Source organism: Perca flavescens, chromosome 9 (assembly GCF_004354835.1).
Source record: "Perca flavescens isolate YP-PL-M2 chromosome 9, PFLA_1.0, whole genome shotgun sequence".
NCBI classification, from domain to species: Eukaryota; Metazoa; Chordata; class Actinopteri; order Perciformes; family Percidae; genus Perca; species Perca flavescens.
The window spans coordinates 36,458,998-36,466,529 of NC_041339.1; the positions used below are offsets into that span (position 1 = coordinate 36,458,998).

General features: G+C 37.5%; 1 long non-coding RNA gene across 1 annotated transcript; it reads left to right on the forward strand.

Annotated features, from left to right (window-relative positions):
• Positions 1-1,992: 1,992 nt before the first annotated feature.
• On the forward strand, positions 1,993-6,428 carry LOC114562208 (uncharacterized). The gene is made up of 3 exons (XR_003693454.1): positions 1,993-2,094; positions 4,002-4,167; positions 5,397-6,428. It is a non-coding gene; the product is annotated as an uncharacterized LOC114562208 (long non-coding RNA).
• The last annotated feature ends 1,104 nt before the right edge of the window (positions 6,429-7,532 follow it).

Below are 7,532 nucleotides of genomic sequence, written 5' to 3' on the forward strand. Positions count from 1 at the left end.
CTCCTCGGTCTCTCTCTATCACTCTGCCCCGCCCCCTACCCCCGCCCTCACGGCTTCCATTTGAAAAATAGTGGAGGGAGATGTGTCCCAGAGTTAGGCCAAATGGTAAAAGAGTTGTCTGTACACTCTGTCAAACTTCACTTGGAGTTGTTCAAGACATACGGAGCGGGTTTTTTCTCCTCCATATCACCTCGGGGCTCTGTTAAAGATGCGCCCACAGAAAAGGTAAATACAAGAATATGATTATTAATGAAAACGGCGAGCTAGTCTGTTCAGTTTATTAACTCTTGAGAAGTACAATGACTGTCTTTGGATGTTAAACAGGCTACTTAGACTTGGCAGTAATGTTTTAAACCCCACCAAGTTTAACAGAGCTGTGTCTGGCTGCTTTCAGCGCCATTCATTACAGATCTAAGAGGGTGAGTTCCTTTATAAAAGTGTATTTTTTGGTCTTGTAATTTTCAGGGAGCAGTCCGCCGTCTTAACAACTCTGAGACAAACTGTAGCAGGCACTACGAACCGGAGCAAGGGTAAGATTTAAAGAATATGTTTTCATTGAATGAATTTCACTCATTATGCTGTATAAGGACATAGATAAGTTAATAGATACCGATCTATTAACGGTATTATTAGTCTATTTTTTACAGACTAACCTTGCCTCATAACGAGGCCGTGACCTATATTTGCTCGGAGCTGTGTGCAAGTCCAGATTTACCAGATTCTGATATTGACGCCATTGTGTATAAGTAATTTTTACCTTTTCATCTTTCCTTGTTTAATTTTACTGTGACTTATGTTTTTTTTTTTTATTCATACCACTCTCATTTAATTGTTTTCCAGCTGCCTGTGAGACATATTACGAGACAGCACGCAGGAGCTTCAGATAGAAACAACCAGATGTGGCATCGTGGGCAGAAGCTGTAAAGCGTTCAGCTCGGAGGCGGTCAAGAAGAAAGGAGAGTAAGAATAGATCTGTTTTTGGTCAATGTGAATATTTTTCAGGTGCATTCATAGATGTGTTGTGTCCATACGCATCGCGCAGTACTGAATGTCTTTATTGATTGATTTTACAGCTGCTGGAAGCGAGACACTGGATGCGGGTGAGGTTGGCATTTGGAAGTGCGCCACCATAGACCTGATGATCCGAAATACAGGACAATGCACCACAGACGTCTGCAAAATGGACCGAATTCAGACAGAATGCCGCCTGTTGCCTACAGCTCTTAGATAGAGGCGTCCACGGGTTAGGGTTGACGGTGCTGGAGGATAGGATAGGCTGTGGGATATTTGTTGTGTGTGCTGTGTGTGTCTCCTATGCTTTGTACAGTTATTTTCTGATTGGGTTTGTGTTTTGTGTCAATAAAGCTCTATCTTTGAATAAACGGCACGCTCCTGGCAAATCATTTTCCTTAGGATAACGACATGAATATACAACATAGCATATATGAAATAAATATACACTGTAAACTTTTGATGTAAATTTACAGCTAAAATCTCACAGTAACTTACTGTTTTAATGTTATGCAGGATCATACTGTAAATGGCAATGCATTCTGGGAGAAAATAATGATATTACAGCACCATCTCCATAATGTTGCAGATTACAGGACTTTACTGTTAATCGCAGTGCATCTCGGGAAAATAAAGAAAAAAGCGGGAATTACACTTTGAATTTGAACATATTTATTTTTCTGACCAGTCTATTTTAAGACATGCAGCACATTTCGCTGTTGCTACTCTTTCCAAATTATGCTTTAAGGGAAAATATGTGTGATTAGCAGCTAATAATTAGTGAGAAAATATTTAGCATATAACAGGACTATATCTTACGGCAAAGAGTGTCTATTATTTGTATGAGTGTGTGTGTGTATGTGTGTGTGTGTGTGTGTGTGTGTGTGTGTGTGTGTGTGCGCGCGTGTGTGTGTGGGAGGGGGAGGGGGAGGGGGAAGGACACAAGAGATCCGTGACACTTTTTCTCACGGTGACTTTTTCTCACGGACTCGGTTGGTGATGCGCAGTCTTTGAGAAGGAAAGCGCATGGACAGTAGCAGCTGCAGCAAGAGGACGCGATTCAGCGGTTTTTTCAACTTTTATGTAAGTTTCAAAATCTTTTTGTTTGCCTTGAAATGTTATTAGTATAGTTTTATCGATTTATTTTTTGTCATAAATGGCAGCAGATCACTCAGTAACATTAACGTTAAGCTAGCTAGCTAGCTAGCAAAGTTAAGCATCAGTTGATGTTGTTAGCTAATGTTAACTGACAGGTCACGGTCACTAACATTACCACTAACACAATTAGTTAGCTAGCTACCGTTAGAAGTACAGACATTTTGGAGCGCGTTCTTTAAAAATAAAACAGAAACATCCTCAACCCTGCTGAATCTCATATTTGCTCTTTTTTTCTTCTTAAACTGAAGTTACTGTAACCTTACAGGCTTTTTTGTGGTCTCATATTTACTTGTGTTTTCTCCTAAAACTATAACTTTAGCTAGATAACAGACTTTTGTGCAAAAGAAGCGAGCGTTATAATATTGACCTAGCTATTTTCAAACAGTTGCATTGTCAATTTTGTGGCTTCTTATTTGTATTATTTTTTTTAACTTTAGGCGGACTTTTTTTTTTTGCTAATGAACATTGTTTAGTCATATTTGCTTGGGTTTACTTCTAAAACTATAACTTTAGATAATTGGACTTTTTGTGCAAACGAAGATATAATATTGACGTGTTACCTATCAATCTATTTTTTAGTTTTATTGTCAGTTGTGTGGCTTCATAAGTGTATTTTTCAAAAACACTTTTGGCGGACGTTTTTTTTGTTAACGAACATTTGAAACGGTTCTATTGTAAACTGGGTGGCTTCATATTTGCTCCTTTTCCATCTAAAACTAACTTTAGTCAACAGACCTTTTTCTTCTTTTTTTTAGCTAACGAACATTTCAAAATATTCCTTTGTCAGCTTTGTGGTCATGACTGTGACACAAAATTTGCATTTGTTCGACATATGAAAATTCACAGAAATGTCCCTAACCTATCCTTTAGATGTGCCCTACCTAATTGTAAGCGTACATTCAGAAACATAATTGTTTTCAAAACTCATGTATATAGAGATCACCCAGATAAAAATAAGAGGCCATCTGGTAACGTTAATGCTACAAGTCATTTTGTCGGCCATGAAACAATACTGTCTTGTCATGTGGATTTTTGCATCGTCAAGTGTGACAATATTTCAAATTTGTTCTCTCATTTAAAGAGCCATATTAGAGAAGGCAAGTCAGTTTCTTGTCCACATACAAACTGTGATCAAATATTCTCTGTGGTGTCTACATTTTCATGTTATAATGTTAATGTTACTGTTGACATTCAAACAGGCCTGCGTGTGTGTTTTGAGAAATATCTTTATACGGCAAGGCTATATTATAGTGTGATATTGGATGTGAAAAGAAGGAAATGGTTCTAAAATTGTACTTTAGATGTGTATGAATTTCCCACAACAGGAGTAATTTATATAGTTCTATTGTATAGCGATCGATTATCTCTTCAAAAAATGTTCTATTAAAGACAAGATAGAAAATACATATTTGTGTGTGCTGTAAAGGTTAGAAAAAATGAAATCGGAATTGGCTCAAATCTGTATCGGCTGGCCTAACTCAGAGAAAATCGGAAAGCAGAATCGGCCTAGAAAGTTGTAATCAGTGCATCTCTAATTTAGATAGCCACATCAATAAAAAACAGGGTTTTCTGCAGTGCATTATAGTAAAGGCTGTCATCACCTAACAAGCCATGGGCTATAGGGGAAAATACACTGACGGAAAGTCATCAGGGTTAGCATTTGTTGTGTAAAGCCACAATGCCATAGATAAAACTAATACTTTGTTTAGCCATACGTATGAAGACATACAATCAAATCGTGTGGATATGTAAATAAATTCAGATCAAATTAATTTATGTACAGTGAAATCATATTTTTGCCATTTCTATTAACTATTCATATTTTTTTTCAGGTCCAACTTTGCTGACTGATCAGCGGTGGTTTGTGAGCGTAGAGGGCCAGGTTGTCAGTGAGGGAGTGTCCTTTGTGCTGGGGCTTGCTGTTCTAATGTCAACTTTCTACAACTTTAACCTGCAATACCAGGACAATGCTGCATGCTCATTGGAGTTCATTCAGAGGTAGGAGATTTCCCACACATATTACACACCTGGATGGACTTTTTATTGATTAAGTGCTCCGAGATTAGAATTTCAGTAGCTAAAGCTGCTGATGTACTAAAAGCAGATACATTTACTAAAATGTAAAAAATAATAAAAATACTTAGGGGTTTGACATCTTTTCGCGACACTAAATCTGGATTGGGTGAAACCAGACCAAAACCATAGGTCTGGTTGTGCGCAGCTCGTTTGGTGTACAATGTGCTGCACACAATAGGCTGCTTTACCGTAAGTACCTATCGTCACCCGTCACGCTGTAGCGGCAGCCCTGTAACTATATGCACAACCGGCACAACGTCATAGAAAGTCTCTGAACAGATTCACGCCCACTTTTAGGGGAAGACGATCCCGCGTTCCCCATAGACGACAACAGCGTAACGACAGAGGAAATGTAAATCACTCCAAACTTTTACTTTAAACAAACCGTTTTGAATTAATAACTATGCTGAAAGGTTCCTGAGTAGTTTGTTGTACCAACAACACATCCAAAAACTCTGGTCTTCGATTTGTCCTCTTGCCATGTCCAAAAGTAGATCCTGATAGATTTGGCTTTGGCTCCAGGCTATAGGCCGGACCAGCGGCGTTCAAACTTAGTTTATTAAGGTATCGTGAATGCTCAGGTTCAGGCTAGGTCACAATATAAACATTAGACGTGTATAAAACAAACCAAGAAACAAGAAATAAATCCACACACATTTGTCAAAATTATGATCCAAACACACGTCAAATTGCATTGACTTCTATGGGACCGTCCGTTTTCTATCCGCGGCCTTGAGTTTTAGCGAAGTACCCGTATGTGCCGGTTGTGCGTATACCGTCAAGCAGCATTGTTACATTTTGTGTAACAATAATATTTTTCCTCATTAAAGTTTTCTAAAATAATACTATAAAAACACAGCTCTTATGTTCATAAAATGTTCTCCACAAATACAGGATGAAAAAAGTCAACTTATAATATAATAATTGTATTAAGCTTTAAAATATTTTTTTCCTTTGGAATGTGTACTTATACATTGGTATAAATAATACACAGTTTTTAAACTTGTTTAGTAGCTGAATACTACTTACTATAATACTAAAAAAATACAAATTAAGCTGTAGCTCCTTTTACACTGAAAGTCTTTATGTTCTACAAAATTAACCGTTTCTTCACTAACCTAAAGCATTTGTGTTGTTACATTGTCATTTAGAATCTGCATGGGGATTAATCCTGAGAGAGGATCAAAGGCATACAGTGGACAGGCACCCAGCAGAAAAACTGGAAAGATGGTCCAGAAGAAACCATCAACAGTGAACCCGCATGTCTGCACCCTAATCAGCAAGCTCAACGACTTCAAGTGGGACTTTGTTTGATCTTTTCTCATAGTATTGTATTGTTTAAGCGCAGATACCATTTGTCGATCATCAAGGAACAATATATGCCGATAAAGGGCCAATACTGATTTTGTGTTGTTTAGTTTAGTTATATACAGCAGTTTCCCTGTTTGTAGTGTATTGGGATTGTGACTGGCATAATAGTGTGTGACTCCATGGAGCTCAACAGTGACTTCTCACTTTTTTACGGTGGTTCGGGAACTTCTTTTTCCCCAGTTCAAGTGTTTCATTGACGTTTCAAAAATTGCTGATATATAGAGTTTATAGAGTTTTAACCCTGGAACTGAGCCAACCAGCTACAAGATGAGTTACTAGTTTTGGTGATTATAAAACATTTGATTTGGCACAAAAAACATTTTTAAAACAATACTTGGTTACAATACTGTGTAGAGAAACTATCATAGATGTTCAATGGTAGAGGCTCTAGCCATTTGCGGTTTTGTGGATACGGTAAACATGTCTATGGTAACAGCGAGTTGGACTAATCAGAGACATTGCTGTTATGCTTAGGATTGTGGGTAATGTAATTTTCTCCATGGGATCGCACATAAAACATGTTTTTCTTAATGCAAGTTTGATTTCATATGGACCTTTTGCTTTTACAACCTTGTAGCTCGGGGTCAGTCTGCCTCAGATGATTTAGATCGAAAATGATAGACACATTTTCCATTGCACGTAGACGAGTGCCTTTGTTTTTTTCTTCTGGTGCGTATGTTCAACGTCACAAACACGCCGCAAAACGGGTGTTAACTTTTTCTGCTACGGCTTTGATACAGTTCACAAAACTGCAAACTCTGATGTACGTATACTCACATGATATTTACAGTATAAATAAAGAGTTAATTAGATTTTGAATCTTGCCTTTTTTCATTGTTATTTAGGACTGATTATTTTTCTGCAGTCATCCCTAAGGTAGAGTTTAAAGCTGCAATATTCTGAGATTTTTATAATAGGATTTCTTTATGCTGCCAACACCATTGTATAAATGTAAAACAAATTCAATAATATGTTTATTTACAGTAATTTAAAAAAACCTGAACATATTTTTAGATTTACAGTGTAATATTGGCAAAGCAGCTGCCAGTAAAATACAGTAAATTCAAATAATACAGTAAGAAACTGTATGTCTATTTACAGTAAAGCACCTTAAATTTAAAATACAGTATGCCTACTGTAAATAAACAGTAGTTTACTGGTGAAGCTGCTGCCAGTATATTACTGTAAATTTAAATACAGTTAGTAACTGTATACTTGTTTACAGTTAAGTACTGTAGTTTTAAAATACAGTATGCTTACTGTAAATAAACAGTAGTTTACTGGCGAAGCTGCTGCCAGTATATTACTGTAAATTCATGTAATACAGTTAGTAACTGTATACCTGTTTACAGTTAAGTACTGTAGTTTTAAAATACAGTATGCTTACTGTAAATAAACAGTAGTTTACTGGCGAAGCTGCTGCCAGTATATTACTGTAAATTTACAGTAAAAAGTTTTACAGTGTATATATAAAATTATTATTATTATAATAATGGCCCAGGGTGACCAATAGCCTAACCCATGACAGACCTGCCAACCAATCAGGAGTGACTTTTCTTGTTTAACAGTAGTGGTTTCATCCAATAGTGAGTGAGGAAATTTCAGCCAGGTCAGACGTTCTCTGGTCAGGAGAGGCGTCGCTGCTATTCATATTGTAATTAGATCCATTAACACCTCCGCGGGAGCTCTCCACATACGTCATGGTTCGTTTCCAACAATAGGCTCGTTCGAGATGAACTGCGCCTCACCTGTAAAGTGGACGAGAGCAGCCGAGGGCGGTGACAAAAATCCGCTCTCAAGTCGGACAGTTTTCCAGCTGATTCCAGCAGCCTTCAGGCTGAACAGGAAGTGACATAAACACTGTGGTCCGATTCCGATTTAATAAAATGTTATCAGACCCATATATCAGATCCTAC